This window comes from Haplochromis burtoni, unplaced genomic scaffold, assembly GCF_018398535.1.
Source record: "Haplochromis burtoni strain Fernald_Lab_line unplaced genomic scaffold, NCSU_Asbu1 Contig_256, whole genome shotgun sequence".
Lineage (NCBI taxonomy): Eukaryota > Metazoa > Chordata > Actinopteri > Cichliformes > Cichlidae > Haplochromis > Haplochromis burtoni.
In genome coordinates, this window is record NW_024582617.1 from 594,950 (window position 1) to 612,453 (window position 17,504).

Consider the following 17,504-nt stretch of genomic DNA (forward strand, 5'->3'; position numbering starts at 1 on the left):
TAAGAAACAACCAGAAACAGAGACCGTTTGCCTTCACAGTAAAAGCTGTGCACACATTTCAAACTTTTATTGTGAAGGTGAGCAGACACCGTTTCTGGTTGGCGTCGCACTTTTCGCAGTTTCAATGCAGAATAGCGAGTAGTTTCCGAGTGTCTGCAGACACGTCAGCATCTTCCGTGCAAAATACAGGCAACTCCAGGAGTCTGCTGGCAACCACAGCGATGGCAAGGTTTTCAGTGCAGCACCGTACACAAATCATTTCACACTAGTCACTGCGACCAACCTCCAGCAACCACTCGTCAACTATTCACAGCTTGCAAAAAATTCACTGACCAGTCTTGTGTCCACTGTGGGCGGGGCCTAAACCTTAGCTTTACCTGACCATGTCAGTAAGAAGGCAAAATGTCCTCTGTGGCCTCTCGAGAATACTAGTAGGACTGTAGAGTACAGTGACAGGAGGTACAACTGTGCACCCTCCTCAATAATGGTTCTAAACCTAAAAATCATATAAATATATAAGATCATCGCACGTTTATAAAATTTCACTAATGAAAAGCATGCTGGGTAATGCTAGGCAGTCAGGTAGCACAACAGTCTGTGAACAGCTGAGCAAACTGTGGAGACATATCGACAGGAGACCAGAGATGGATCAAAGAAACTTGTGACAAAGACAGGAGCTGCGTCTGCTGTCTGCAAGTTCCCCGGCTTTATAAAATCAGACTCTGGCATCTCGTCCACAAACGCCGAGGGGAACGAGGCGAGGCAAATCTAACGGATGTTTTTCCTGACAGAGCGACGTGTCCGTGTGAAGTTCTGCTGTGGAAACATTGACACCAACGGGCCAAATGTTCTCTGTTTAGCAACAAAAGAAGCAACCTGTCAAGGACCAACTTTGTAGTCATATGTCGAACAATCATGTGGTTTTATTTTATTTTTAATGTTGGCATTAAAGAGCGTTATTATTCACACAGTCCTTATACATTTATAAAAGCTCAATTATGCAGAAATCATGTTAATTCTAACCTCCTTCGACTTTATGAAGCAACAGTCTTAAAAAATACTGTGATTCAAATTTTCTCATAGTGTGAAACACTAAAGTTGGGCCACAGTTTCCAAGTTTTTTCCCCTCAACGAACCAAACTTTGTAGAATATGAATGTTTGGTCACTGATGCCGAGGTGATATTAGGTTAAATATTAGGCCGCTGGATCTGCAATAGTCAAACCAAACTAACAGCAATATCACGATCTGCTGCATCCAATATTTTTTATGTATTTGTGTTAGTGTTTTATTATCTTGGAGGATTGCACCAAAACATGTGGCAAAATTCAAAAATAGGCAACAGGTGCTCATGTTCTCAGATTCCTTCAATCTCGTCCTGCTCTTTGATAAAAAAGTCGTCCTGTTAATCAACACAATGAAGGTAGCTTAACCTCCTGAGACCTGAACTCTTCCACAGCAGCAGTTTTAATTTCTCTTTGATATTTGGGCTGATTGGGACCTGATGAATGTAAAAACAAAGAATTACCAGATTTATTTTTTTTACCTAATTTTTGTTTCTAAGAAAAATGAGAGCCACATATGAGGATACTCGTTTACAAGCTTGATAGAACAGCAGCAGCATAACGTCCTCGTAACTGGATATCAGGCCCATGTAGAGCAAAATTGAGTATTTTGGTCTAAATGACCCAAAATGTGATGTAATAATATATAAATTAACAAATATTTACTCTGTAAATTGGACTGATTATCCACCAATTAAAAACGCACTGAAACCGTTTACATGCCTTTTTCTGAGAAACATGCGATGAAATTATTTTTAGAAATGTTTTTTTGGCAGAACTTCAAACGGCCTTTCATCGGCATCAGGTAATTCTGTTTCCTACACACCCGATCAACCCTTATTTTTGGCGTTGGCACTGCAGGCCGAAGACGAGCAGATGCAGAACGGCAACACAGGCAATGCAACTAAAACTAAACACGAGGAGGAAAATATATCTTTAACAGCCACACAGGGAGGAAATGCAGCCTTATCAATTAAAAACACTCTAACCTCGTCTTCTGCCACCCTCACACTGCCTGACAACACGCAGACGGCTGCCATGAAAAATTAGGCCTTAAAAAAGCAGATGGGAAGGAATGAAATAAGGTCTCATACAGGAACAAGAACTACCCACAGTTCATTTCATTCCAGCAGGATATAAATGATGCATCCTCTCCGCCCATACTAAGCATTTCAGTTTTTATTTCCTTTCCCTTCGCCTTTGCCAGCGATGGCTCTACTAGCAGACGTCTCTCTGACAGGAGGGAGGAGGGAAGGTCAACCCAAACTCCCGCCTCCTCACCACCTCCACCTGCCTTTCTCCTTCCTTTGCTTGAGAGGACAGAGGAACGAGTCCCGACGTGTCTCCTCGCGCTTTCAGACACCGGCATCCTCATCTGGCTCAAAAAGCTAAATAAAAATGGAACTGGGTTAAATGTAATGACACAGTTGAGCATAAAATAAAGATGCCCTGCTAACCTCGGAGGAGGCGCATTTGTCACAAGCTCTGGGAGCAAAGCAGGTGTTAGAAAACGAGGCAAAGGAAGAAAAAGGACACGTAGGCAAAGTGTGGCTAAAAGATAAAACAAACGAGCCACAGCGCAGAGTCGGATCGGTGAACAAACCTTCGAACAGCTGAAGGACGGGAAGGAAGCAATCAGTAAAGGTGTCAAAATGATGCTTTTCATCATCTATTAATACCAAACGAGTTGTACAATCAGAAACAGAAACCATTATAATCTATGAATACTGACAAGACTTAGTAACACCGGCTTTTAAACTGGACGAAATGGGAATGACAGGAAAATGTTGTCTCAAAAATAATCACCAGAATTATTACTAATGAACAAATGCGTGAATTCATTTGCCAGAAACAGCAGTCAGACTTACTGCTGTTACCCAAGTGCAGATGTGAGACGCAGTGTGAGAGAGGACAAGGGCAGGCGGACCGAACTGATGAAGCGACCGGCGCCGGCTGCACTGCGGAGCAGCTCTGCTGTCCTTCGCTATCAGTTTTAAACCTGATTTGGTGAAGTGTGGAGGAGAGCTCATTTTGTGTCACCGCCACCAACAGACTCCAGCACTGCTCTGCCACATCTGCCAATGGGATGACTCACTACTGAGGAGAGTAATTTAGAGCGAGACATCAGTGTGGATGTTTCCTTCCATCATATCAGACCTGTGGGCACTGACCTGTAAAATCGAGTTTCATTACAAAATATTCAGACTTTGGATTGTATTTTTTCCCCACTTACCTTCTTCATCATTGCTAACAGAATGACACGTGGAATGGGACTACATGTTATATAAGCACCGAAGAAACAACTCATTAACTAATCAGCTAATACCAGAAATTATTTCCTTGCGTAGTCTACCGCCTTTAGGGCCATGTGAGCTGTAGCCTAAGCAGAGAAACGCAGACTTTAGCAGCTCTACTCTGTGAGGTGGACATATAAATTGACCCCTTTGCTTTTACACTCAGCTACCTCTTCAGCACAGTCCGTCACTGCTGAATCACACCAAACCAGCTATGATCCATCACCCACAAACAAGAACCCGAGATACCGAAACTTTTGCCGCCTTTCTGCCGCTGTGAACCACGGTTTCAGACTTGGAGCTTCTAAATTTCATCACCAACACCTCACACTTGGCTGCAAACTGCCCCAGTGCTAGCTGGAGGTCTCTGTCTGATAAATCATCAGCAAAATGTAGAGAGGTCATCCCAAGGCCACCGAAGCAGAAACCCTCTGCTTACTGGCTGTGCCTCGAAATTCTGTCCACCAAATCTTCGAGTGGACAAAGAGTTGGCCCGGTCTCGCACAACCACATGGAAAGTGCATTATCCCCCCCGGATTGAAGGAATCTCTTCTCCAGCACCCTGGCAAAGACCTTAAAGGGGAGGCTGAGGAATGTGAGCACACGCTCAGATCCTCCTTTTTGTTGTTACAATGTTACAGAGGAGTGTCAACCAGGACAGCTCCATCCAGAGGCAGAACAATTACTGATCAAAGGAACTTTTCACATTTCTAATGGACGCACAGCTACAGAGGGACATTTTTAATTTAACATGAGCACTTTGACTTTTCAACACTAAAAACGGTCGAAATTGTCTGGTGCATTTGCTTTTGTAGGTTGAGTTTCAGCTTAAAACAAATAGTTTTCAACAATAGTACTACTACTTTTACAGACAAGAACATTTATCAGAGCAGAGACACTGAAACACTTCTCTTGATTGATGGACAGTGGGGGGGGGCTCTGTGAGAGGAGCGGTTCCTGTTTTAAAACTGCAATGAGACAGAAGAGACCCAGGAAGCTGCTCCGATACTCAGCTATACAGATGCATTCACTCTTTGATTAGCAGTTTAACAGTTTTCAGCTGTGCTGACCTGATAAAAAAGGCTGTTTCCAATGAGCAGTTATGATATAAACACGATAAACTTGGATTATGTTAAAGAGTCTCTGTAAACAAGAGTTTCATTCATAACATTTCTGGTTAGTTTTACTGTAGCATGCTGCAGTACTGCTGGGCCTGTTGATGCTGCAAACCATGACATTCAATGCTTTTATAAGGCGTTGTATGAACGCAACACATATCACATTATAACACGATGATGTTATAATATGCCTCATTCAGCTTTTGTTAATATAAACGAGACGATGTTGTGAAATTAAAATGGCATAATGCAAAAATCCAAAAACAAATATCAGTGCTGAGAGGAACATGTCGCTAAAAGCTTTCTGACAGAACAACTTTGCTTCTCTACAGCAGCTCTGATGTGGAGGTTTTCCTTGGTGAATTATCACGTAGAGTGAGTGCTCACACCCAAAATGGTAGGGAGCTGTCGCAACGTCACTGTTTGCATGGATGATGGGCCCAGAAAATGTACCAGTGCCAAGTTTGTAGCTCAAATCCTGATTGTGTCGGAGGAGATTGTGGACAAAGAAACAAACAGAGAGAGATTTGCTGTTTTACAGTAAGGATAACAAGAATAATGAGATGACTAAATGACCACAAACCTTTGCACGATACAGTCTATGACAACAATATATTTACGAGGGCGAACCCAAAAGTAAGGTCTCCTATTTTTTCCTGAAATGGTAAAATAAAATGGTAAATGGCCTGTATTTGTATAGCGCTTTTCTAGTCCCTAAGGACCCCAAAGCGCTTTACACAACCTGTCATCCACTGGCACGGACACTGGCACCACCGGGCCCTCTGACCACCACCAGTAGGCAATGGGTGAAGTGTCTTGCCCAAGGACACAACAACCGAGACTGTCCAAGCTGGGGCTCGAACCGGCAACCTTCCGATTACAAGGCGAACTCCCAACTCTTGAGCCACGATCACCCTAAATAAAACAACTGTTTATTTTCTATCATATTTGCATCATTTTAAAGGTTGAAGAATTTATTTTCGGTCGATCATTTTTGTAAACGCTGTGACAGTTTTAGGATGCCCCTATGACACCAGGCTGTAGACTCTCTACACCACTTGCAAAGTTTTTTACATCCATGCATAGCTGTCCGTATACTTCCATTAACTGTCAATGAATTTCAACCACTTCATCACCTTTTTGGTTCAAAAATCAAAATAACTGCGCGATGTTCCATTTTCAAGATTGAGCATCCCAGCGAAGCCGCGCATGCTTGTTTGGGAGGAAGGACCAATCACAACAGTGAAGCCAACAGCCGTACGAACAGTTTCTCTACGTCTTTGGAGACCTGACTTTTACTCCCCTCGTACTTCTGAGAAACTTAAACCAAAAAAATATTTCACGTCTACTTGAAAAAACAAAACGAACTTTTCGTGAGTTCATCATTGGACCGACTGCTTTAACTTTATGAGTCTAATAATAAACATTCAAGCAAACGACGTGCTCGGATGCTGGGCCGCCTTCAGGACTATTAGGATTTGTTGCTCTTGCATCATGCAAATGGAAAATGTATGGGCATTAGTATTTCAGCATGCCGGCTTAATCTCTGGCAATTTGCAATGAGCGTTTTCATGTCTTGCTGATATCCTTTAAACAAACTCATTAAAGTGACTGATCACAAAAACAAAACAAAAACAGACAGTCGGGCTGCTTCTTCAGGCTGAAAGATTGGATCAATTGTCCACATGAGACCGTGATCTTACCAGACGTACAAAATCCTCTTGGTGATTCATTGCTGGTCTATTATAAGAAAACATGATTGCTACAATTATAGACAACTACCTCAGCACCCACAAATTGCTGCCCACCAAACAAATGAGTCAACAAAAGTGTGCTAAAGCAGAGCCTGAACCCAACAATCAGATCGCTGTCACTACCGTGACAGAATTACACCCTGTGTTTAATGACGAAGCCACACTGTGCACAGCTATTCTCTTACAGTGACAAACGCGCTGCCTGCTGAACGTATGCACAGGCAACGACCGAGACCAGAGAGAAGCGGAGAGACGGCAAACACAATAAACAGGAGGAAAGCAGCGAAAGAAAAAGCAGAGTGATAAACACAACCCGGGCTGTCAGCTCCCCATTGTCCCGGCCTGAATGCGCTTTTGTTACTGCAGCACAGCTCCAGTCGAGTCTATGACAACGTGCCGGGCGAGCATCACTTCTAAGCTTGGCACGACCAGCTGCGTAAGGCCAGAGCCGCTCATCGAGCACTATGCACAGCTAGAGAAGATGGCGTTTTTATTTTTGTTATATTCACATTAGGGGTGGGGGGCAAATCGATACTGTGTAGTATCGTGATATTTTGTTTGCTAATAATGTATCGATACAGGGACAGCAGAAATCGATATTTTGTTACAAAAAACGTTTTTGTGGACTGGAACTGACTTCAGAGTAGGGCTGGGCGATATATCGAGTTTTTTAAAAATATCGATATATTTTTATACGAGATATAAGATGTGACAATATCCTTTATATCGATATAGTCTATGTTACGTTATAATTATAGTTGTGGAGCCACAAGTTTGCCTCTCTTTCGTCCACTTTTGTCTTTCGCAACGTTACTCGGCCTCGCCTCTCCTTCACTGAACACAACTCCCCCTCCTCCCCCATCGCTTCACCTGCAGGCAGCGACAAGATGGACACGGCAAATCTCCGTTAACGAGTTACTGCGCATCGCCCCGTGCGTGGGGCTGGACGGCGTCAACGTGCTAACGAGCTAACCACGCTAACGCCATGCACAGCCTAAAATCCTTTCATTTTCTCAAAAGTTGACAGCGCGCCTTATGTATGAATTCTGGTTGTGCTTGATGACCGCAAACCGATTTTATGTGGAACACGGCGCTCAGCAATCTGTCAAAAAATGTTTTAGTTCGACTTTGGTAAGCTACGGAGCTGCACCGCTTGATGGATTGTCGGAGCATTACGGCTACCGTAGTCCGGAGCCTGGCGGAGTGATACGTACTGTGCTTCAACGTAATATTACCGTATTGTGTGTGTATAAGGACCATAAATGGCACCTGTTAAGAGACGTGGTTACGAAGCGGATTTCAAACTCCAGGCTGTCAGTCACGCAGTACAAGTTGGGAACAGAGCAGCTGTGAAATCTGTCTTTGTTATTGTGCTCAGCGTCTTTTAGTTTACATTTTGACTGCACAATTGTGAGCTTTTTGTTATGCACAAAAACAACATTGTTTTCTTTTATTTATGGAGCATTATTATTTAATAAATGCTCATAATTTATTTTTGAGTAAATTTTATGTACATCTGCTCTATGTTAATAAAAGTGCCTGTGTGACATCTGGGACACAGCTTTGACTAAGAACTCTCTTTTTGTTCTTACTTTATGGCTTTAAAAAAAAATATCGAGATATATATCTTATATCGCCATCCAGCTAAAAAATATCGAGATATGAATTTTGGGTCATATCGCCCAGCCCTGACTTCAGAGCATGTTGATCCTTTTTCTGAGCAAGAATCCTGACATTCCTTCACTGTCCAAATGTGTTTAACTTTTTTTTGGCAGCAATAAACATGACAGTTTACTTATTTTAATTTAAGACATGTTTTATTTTAATTAAGTTTAAAACTTTTTTATTTAATGTAAAATTATATTTTGTTTTAATTTACTTTCAAATTCTTCAGTTGCTGAATGGGCTGCATAGTTTTCATAAATTGCATAGTTCAGAATAGCTATAATTGTACCAGATGGTTGCATTCAGTTAAGTTGGACTAGACTGTAATACAAACCGTTCAGTTTGTCAACAATAAAACTGAAATGAGAGAAAGACTGAGTGCGAGACTTTGATATTAGATAAAATGAATATTGATAAAGTTTTTTTTCTTTATGTACAGAATCTGAATATCGCAAAATATTTTTAAAAATTGCAATAATATCGTATCGTGCGTTAAGTATTGTGATAATATCGTATCGTGGGATGTATGGTGATTCCCACCTCTAATTCACATACGGCGTTCAGGAAGTGCTCTTTAAAAGGACAGCAGTGGAGGTGACAAGACGACTCTTTGAAGGGTAAATTAGTCAGAATTGAGTCATTTTTGCTTCTTTATGGCCTAAGGTTGCAACGAAAAACAAAGAAAAGCAGCAAATCTTTACATGTAAGAATATATCTTAACTTAAAAAAGCTTTGTCTATCAAAAAATTTAAAATGTATATAAAACCAGTACTACTGCTGCTGGGAAAGCATCTAGAAACACTTTGGGGACATTTATCAAAAGAAATGTGAGTCCTCTACTACAGCGGTCCCCAACCCCTGGGCCGTGGACCGGTGTTGGGCCGCGAGAGTTGAGGCTCGGGTGTGAAATTTATGGTTTTCAGGGTTTTTTAATGTTAACTCCGTTTCCCTGGGTCTTTTCCTGTGTTGTAGCCGTGCGTCTTATTTTGAAAGAAATATATACCCGTTACCATAGCGACCAGAGAGCATTAAGGGGCAGAGAGGAGGACGTTAATGTCAGTGTTGTTGACACATTTCAGGTGGACGCTGCTAATAAAGTTACACAATTACACAGTGAATTCGCCTTTATTGTTATATTTACAAAATACCACGGTTTTTGTCGTGGTCATTTTATGTTGTTGTATTTATCCGCGACACCTTAAAGGCCGGTCCGTGGAAATATTATCTGACATTAAACCGGCGCAAAAAAGGTTGGGGACCGCTGGTCTACTATGTACCCGGTATCACACTCGCAAAGCACGTGAGACTTGGTAAGATTAGGTGACATGGTGTAATATTCCTTTATATTCCAAACTGCACCAGTTAAAGCGCACATATTACAGGTGTGGTACTACGCTCAGTCATCTGAGACCAGGGGTGTCGGGTGATCTTTAAAGAATAGTCAAACAGTCCCGGTGAAAACCAGTTATTTTGTCTTGGATTACCGATCCTTAAATTGTTTGTTTTGTTTGATCAGCAGTTAAAAACATATTTACAGTATCAGGTACAGGAAAGAGTAAATTCCTCATCCTGCAACCAACAACTTTTAGTTGTACTGCTCGACACGTTTCTTCATTAATGGAAAAATGAAACATTTTTGCAGATTATTTATTAAATTAAACCACCACCACACATAAAACAGCCCAATAAATACACTTGTATTACTCTAGACTACATGAAAAGACAACCTGTCACTGACTCAGAGTTTCCCTTCTGGTGGCTGATTTTAGTTTTAATCTGAAGTAATTAAAATAATCTTAAATTGAAGTCACTCTCTGTGTTCCTGTCATTTATTTTAATTCAACGCTCCTTCTCGCTCTGCTGAGCGCTCAGAAACAGACCCGGGCGAGAGCCGAAGGCGCGAGCTCAGTCCTCCATCCTGCCTCGGGACCCTCCCATCTGCTACGAGAGGAGCTTGGCTGGACTCGCTCGTGACCTCAGGCACAGGTCGTGGTTTTAGATACATTTTTTATTTTATTTTAATCTTGCTTTCATTCAAATTTCTTACATGCAACTCAAACTGCTTTAAAAGTATACAATATTTTACATAAAATATTTTACTGTAAAATAAAGAGCAGCTCAGAACTGAAAGTGTTCTCTTTTATTACAAAAGAGCTTCACTCGACTGTTTCCTGTCTCATATTTCCTGTCTCTAGGTCTTGCCCTGCTTGGCAAAGACGAGGGAAGGCCTTGCGGTGCTCCAGCCTACATATGAAAACACACATGTATAATTGATCGTGTGGCTCTGTGTGCACATGAGCATTTTTGAAAGGTCGAGCCGAAGGACTGTTCAAACAGGTTAAAGCATCAGTTCAGTGCAGGCATCTGGTGCTTCCAAATTAAAATGCAGAACAGGGAGCTCTTTTTACTTGTCCTCTTCTGCCTGCAGGAGGAAATACCAGGTTGTAACGGAGTGTATGTGCTTCAGTAATTGGCTGTGTGCAGCAGGTGAGAGAAAGTGCGAGTCAGCAATGTTTGAGGGAGTCATGAGAGGTTCGGGTACTTTTTCACTGCCTGTATTATCTTCCCAGGTGGCCGGCTTACTCACTCGCTGTGGCTGCATAGATAATGACCAGTAACTACTACATATCTCACCTGGAATGATCCTTAGGTGCCCATGCTTTTGGTCTCCCACAACTATTTTACTGCGTTTGCTGTTACACTGCAAAATACACAGAAACACTGGGAATCCTACAAACGAGGCTCATCTCATGCACCACCTTCCTCAGATAACATTAGCGGAGCAAACATTCACTAAATCGGCTCAAACAAAAAAAACGTACAACACACTTATCTGGAAAAAGCGACCTTCTACTTCAGAGTAAACTAACGGCTCAGTCACGCGAGTACCAGTGGGAGAGCAGCCTCCCTCCACCTACAAAAAATAAATAGATACATAAATAAAATAGAAATGATATTTGCCTGATTTCTTCACATCCTCCAGCCAACTGCAACCTGTGGTGACCTCATGTTTGTCCCAAGCTTGAGGGTGCTGCACACTTATGGCCCCGTTTGATTAAGTCAGTTCGATTCCATCTTATTTACATGGTGGCAAATCAGAACAACAGTTGCCTCAAGGCACTTTATAGTGTAAGGTAAAGATCAACCCCCTTGGGGAAAAAAATTTGGCTAAACTGGGAAGGAAAAACTGCCTTTCAACAGGAAGAAACCTCTGGCAGAACCAGGCTGGTGAGAGACGGGACAGAAATAAAAAAATAAAAAGGCAATTACGAGGGGATTGCACGAATAATGGTGTCTGACTTGGACCGAATGCAATCAGTCTCAGAGACAGAGCTGAAGATTTTCAACACTTACTGTCTAAATTGTAAGATGCATAGATTGTCAACATGTTGCCATCAGTCTATAGCAGGGGTAGGCAACTCCAGGCCTCGAGTGCCGGTGTCCTGGAGGTTTTAGATGAGTCCATGATCCATCACAGCTGATTTAAAGGGCTAAATGACTCCTCAGCATTTCTTGAAGTTCTCCAGAGGCCTGGTAATGAACTAGTCATTTGATTCAGGTGTGTTAACCCAGGGTGAGATCTAAACCCTGCAGGACACCGGCCCTCGAGGCCTGGAGTTGCCTACTCCCGGTCTATAGGAATCACCTCAAGCTAGCTGATGTTACTTTGCTTATATTCCCATAGAACAGGAAGGTTAATCATCATATTGGAAAATGTTAAAAATCCCAATAATATCATATTGTGTGGTGTCTGGTTATTCCACCTCTTGTAAATACAGAAATCACCTGTTAACCAACAGCTCTCCAAACGGTCCTGTAATGATCAGTCCTGGAGCACCGCTATGTGAATACATCAGGGCATTTTTATATCCAGCGGTCAGTATTAAGTGCTTTGCTTAGCAGCAGTACGTAATATTTAGACAAAACAAACAACAACAAAAATAAATAAACAAATAAAATAACTGTGAAAGGACTAAATGTAGCAACACAGCTGGTAAGTTGGCAATGACGAGAAGAACTCGCGTTGCCAACTTATTCACTGTTCAGTGACATCAGTGAAGGAGACGGCGCCAGGCAGACCAGCCGAGACGGTTCGTGTGAATCCCAGACTTAAAATCACGAAAAGTCAAATATTTTATACGTGGAAAACACAACAGTGGCAGAACTGTGTCACCGCACAATATTTATCCATCTTGCACAGCACCTGTCCAGCACTCAGACAGACTTTGTCTTCAGCTGCTCCAGAGATACTGCAAAGCCTTACCAGGCACGTAATAACATCTGAGGATTTATTGTCGTTTGACAAGGCAGTGTCCACACACACACACACACACACACACACACACACACACACACACACACACACACACACACACACCACACACACACACACACACACACACACACACACAGGCTTTTACGCTGAGTAACTTAGACTCATTGAAACATTTTTGCCCACCTGTCTCTGATTGACAGAATCCAAGTCTATGTGAAACTATGAATTTTCAAGCGTGACCTTCACCTTGATCCATTAGGTGATGACTGTGTGCAGGGCTCAGTAAAAATCACACAATACTCAAGGATGAGTAACAATTCTGGTTAAAATTGGAAAAATGACACCTAAAATGACAAGTATGACCTTGACCTTCAACACAGAGTGAAGACTCCGTGGGAAGAGCAGAGATTCTTTGCAACCGCTGTGATATAAGCCTTCGTCACATAATCAGCTAAACATCAGCATCTTCACAAGCAACTACTCAACGAATGCCAACGTAGCTGATTTAAGACTCAATCTATGATGATGCCAGCAGTTTGACCGAACACAGTGCGCATGAATCTAGATATCATACCGACCTTAAGACTCCCAGAAAGAAACACACCCTTGTAGATGTCAATAACCAAAATAAACCCACAACATCAAACGGCCTAATAAAAATGACAAACTTAGACCGCATCGTCATTTATGTTGAAACCAGTATACGCGTCCTTCTACATCGAGATCGAACTTTTGGTCCATGTGCAATCAGATTTTTAGGCAGAGATCGGTGCGGGGGTGTGAAAGCACGCAGCTTAGTGAGCGAATGAACAGCGAGCAATCAAACGCAATCCGTTCTAATGACGTCTGTAAACAAAAGAATCGAGAAAAGAAATCCATTCCTCCCGACGCTGCTGCATTATACTTTATTTAATGATAGTAAAACACCTCCTTTCAGTATTTTCTCTGCATCCCACTCACCCTGACTCAGAGTCAGGAGGAAACAGAACCTTCTCCTTGTAGTCAAGGCACAAGGGAGAGCGTTGTTTACCTCTCATATCAAAAGATCCCAGCAGCCTTCAACTCTCAACTCCTGCCACTTGGTTTCAAAGACACACAGAGAAAGACAGATGTGCTACAGTCTGAGGTTGCAAACACTGCGGCTCACGCTATACATGCTTGCAGACTAACATAAAGTTATGGCGAGAATGTCTATCAGTCAAACGGGGATTTCCACACAATGGTTTCTTTGGTGCAACCAGACAGTGGCTGATTTGCACCTCAAAAGTGATGCAACAAAATTAAATGAGCCTTTACTTGCACCTGAAGGTGTTTGACATGATGCATTTCCAGAATCAAGCAAAGTGGGTTCAAGGTTAGGCTAACACCACTCGAGCTACCTTTATTTGACAGCAGTCAACAGAGTGACAGAGAGGACGTGGAGCGAGGGGGTGGACCTGATTTACATGTGGGTTTGCTTGTTTACCGACAATCAGGACATTATGAAACTGCCAATATGTATTTTTCTTCAGTTGAGACTGAGACTCACGACAAGCTCCAAACATTACACTCATTGTGAAATTCTGGGCCAACACAAACATTTAACATGATAAAGTAGTCATTTGGCCACCGGCTGATGCTGATTTTTGTTGGTCCAATATTTTGGTTATTTATCTCCCCATCTGTCCCAGAGAACTGCCAAGTGCTCTTGCTATCATATTTGCAGATAACCAATATGAGTATCAGCTGATTTCCATGTTCTGTTGATATCTTGTTGCATCTCTCGGTTTAGTGTCTTTGAAGCTACAAAACAGACATGCAAACTGAAATGTACCTCACAGCCCAGAGAATATGTTGCTTAGAAGTATTAGAAGAATTCCCTCATATGTCTTTAAGTTAGGTGTCACTCGGTGAAGCCTGACACACTTCTAAGAACTGACAGAGGATATCTAGGACAAAACATCTGCAGTCAAGTCAGTGAAGCCCCACAGCGGGTGTGTGATCTGTGATGTCCAGCAGTTAAACCCAGGACTGGTTCTGATCCACCTCGCTGGTCACGCACATGCAGCTGATATTAGCAGCTGCTTTCAGGTTATCACACAGACCTGTACGAGCACACAGTATTTTAAACTCTTAAACGCCAGTACCAATACCGGCCTATAAGTCAAAGGTTTCCATGATTGCATAAACTTGTCTAGTAACAATCATCACAACGACAGACAACCTGCTTCAGCATGCAGGAAACCCCATCGAGCAGTTCAACTCCCAATAACAACCCTGTGGCAATAATTTCACTCAAATGACTGCAAAGTAGCATCACAGAGCAGAAACAGCCTCTCAGTGCGAGACAGGATATTAAACACTTTTATGTTAGCAGGACCAAAAACAAAGTGTTTCTGCGGAAACATTAAGATAAAGTTCAGCTTCTGGCCATAGCTTACATTTTATACCCACGTCTCACCCAAGTTTCTCCTTCAGCGTTAGCTGGATTTCCCTCGCTTCATATGTCAAACAACCGTGTCTACTACTGCCCGATATTTTTAATAGCGGTGCACTAGCGCAGTCTTTCTAGGCTATTTCTGCCTGCAGTGAATGTCACAAAGGAAGGAAGGAGGGAAAGGAAGAACGTATCACCTGCACGGAGTTTTCAGACACAGCTTATCGTACATTTTCCATCCCCGGGCTTTCAGCGGGCTCGACTCTTCAGCGGACCCTGAGCGGTTTGACGTTAGTAGTAGAAATTCACCAGGCAGTGTGAGCGCAAACTCCCTCCCAGCTCAGCGCTGATTGGCTACTCCTCCCTTCAATCAGAGAGGAACGCGGAGTAGGCATAGCAACCACAAGAAGGCGGGTTTAATAGTGTATACCGGCAGCCCATTGGATCACTTCTCCACAAAATCGAGAATATACAATTTAATAGGAACCTGAACCCTTTATGCGTTTGTACAACAAATTCAACAACAGCTCGTCAAAGTTCAGCCAACGAACAACTGAAGCATTTAAACGCTGATCATTTCTGTCTTTGTTCTTCATTCTCCATCAGCGTCGCCTTTGCAACTTTTAAATGGGAAACGGTAAATATTACCACTCAGACACTTTTCTGTTTCCACAGCAGATGTTGCAGCTGTTAATTTAAACCAGGGGCATCAAACTTAAATGAGCTGTGGGCCCCTGCCGGCACTGTCTTCTCATTGGAGGGCCACTTTGGTGTTCAAGTAGTGCAAAGAAACAAACAAACAAGAAAAACCCACAAATATTTCTGAAAATGTGGTGTTTTGGTTGTTTTTTTACATTTCAAATATTGTATAACAGGACAAAACTGCAAACATTTTACACACACCAGTACCTCATGTCCAATGAATAAAGCCAAATGCCAATATAGTGAAGTGGAACTTTTCTCAGGAAAAGCATTTTTGGGATGTGTCCACTTAGAAATTAATAATAATAATAATTGTAAAACAGAAATATCCTCTGGGTTTAATTCTTTCACCATGGCTCCTTTATTGAGATCAAACCAACATTTTAATTCATAAATCCACTGGGAGGTAACCTCCAAATTAACTTCCACGTATTCTCATTGAACATCTAAAGAACTTTCAAGTTAACTGCAATGTTATTTTCCCAAACTGGTTAAACAAATGAGAATTTTCCTAAGAGGTAGGCCTTAACCACGTCTATTTCTGTTGTTTTTGAAGTACCATATTCACTAGCTACCTGACTTTGGGAGAGACTACCCTCAGCAGTGCAGTGGGAAAGAATCAGGTGGAAAAATAGAGACTACTTTAATCTACCAGAGACATCAGGTACATCCGGGCATGTGCCCAGAATACCCACTGGATAATCTGGCCCAGGATACAAGAGTGAGTGTCTGCAGCTGTCTGTATAACATGGTGGCGGCTCTGCCGTGGTTTGGGGCTGCATTTCAGCCAGTGGTACTGGAGTGCTTGCATTAAAGCGTTAAAACTGATGTAATTATGAATGCTGAAGAGTATCCTAAGATTTTGTTGCACCATCTGCCAACAGCTTAATTTTTCAGCATGACAATGACCCAAATACACTGCCAATGCAGTTATGCAGTCATAGATTGGCCTCCCCAGATCCCAGAGCTCAACATTATTGAATCAATGTGGATCATCTTGATCAGAGAACAGAACAAAAGTCAGACAACATCCAAAGAAGAGCTTTGAATGTCCTTCAAGAAGCCTGGAAAACTGTTCCTGAACACTACTTATACCAAACACTGACTCATACAGCCTTACTCTACTTCCATGGACATATGCATATATTTCCACTATATTTCAAATCAATGCATCTATTTCGATTTTCATGGAAATGTAAAGAAATCAGGACTGGCTCAGGGCTTCAATCATTTATCATCTCGTGTCACCATCAGAGTAAATCTTAGCTGTAGCACAGTTAATGATGTCTGTGATTTAAAAGAGAATATATTTTTTTTGTAATAAGAATTCTCTGTTCTAACTTTAACAAGTGTTTAAAAAAGCAGTGATTTACAGGTTTACTAGCCAGTAGATCATGAAATAAAGAATTAACCTTGAAAGATTAATTTTAAGACATTTCCAGCCTGAATGCATGAATGAGTGCAGCAACCAAAATATTTTTTCAGCGGGGCAGGTGGCAGAAATATATTAACCCTCATGCCAACCTCCTAATGAAAATCAGATGGTGGAGACACTGACAGAAGGCTTTCAGCAGGTGATGGTTTCAGGCTGACTGACTGCGAGAAGGTAAAACGAGTGTTCTCCATCAGTTCCTCAGTGAGGCCTGTAAGATACACATGAAGCTGATGGAGAGGGTTAAAATAGAAGTAGACTGCTGATTTTTTTCAAAAGATAAGGACACAACTTTATTATATAAACATTCAATACAGTTCTCAGGGTTAAAAATGGTATGAGGGTGTAGTTGTGTTTCATTTCAACACGGCCCACTTCTGCAATTAAAAAAAAAAATCTACCCATAAATGTGAACTGCAAAAATGCAGGTCCAGACTCAGCATGGCACTGCTCACATGGGGTCTGTAATGTTTGTGCAGCAGGAGAAACGTTTGTCAAATTAAGCCGACTGCAAGCAAGAATGAGCCAAGCAGGGAGAGCAGGAGTTATTTTAATACACAGGTGTGTCCAGACCTGCTGAGAGATGCATCAGGGAACAGCAGCCCTTATTTCTGCGAGAGGTATGAAATGCATAAAAGTGTGGCGTTGCTTTGGTTGATGCCCTCACCACATGCAAAGCTGCTGCCACTCACTGCTGTGCACCTTCACTTGCCCTTTCTGGTGCTGTTATACATCAAAGACAGGAGCAGTGAGGGTTTCTCTGCTGGAGGCGTTGATGCTCGAT

The 17,504-nt window shown here is 42.1% G+C and overlaps 1 protein-coding gene across 3 annotated transcripts in view; it reads right to left on the reverse strand.

The window, feature by feature from the left end:
• Positions 1-14,913, reverse strand: part of fcho1 (FCH and mu domain containing endocytic adaptor 1) — a 62,151-nt gene extending 47,238 nt beyond the window's left edge. For 2 of the 3 annotated variants that reach the window (XM_005938522.3, XM_005938520.3), the window contains exon 1: positions 14,784-14,913. The gene's annotated coding sequence lies outside the window, so the exon portion shown is untranslated. The remainder of the gene's footprint in view (positions 1-14,783) is intronic. The other variant, XM_005938521.3, reaches the window with a different exon arrangement.
• Between the last annotated feature and the right edge of the window lie 2,591 nt (positions 14,914-17,504).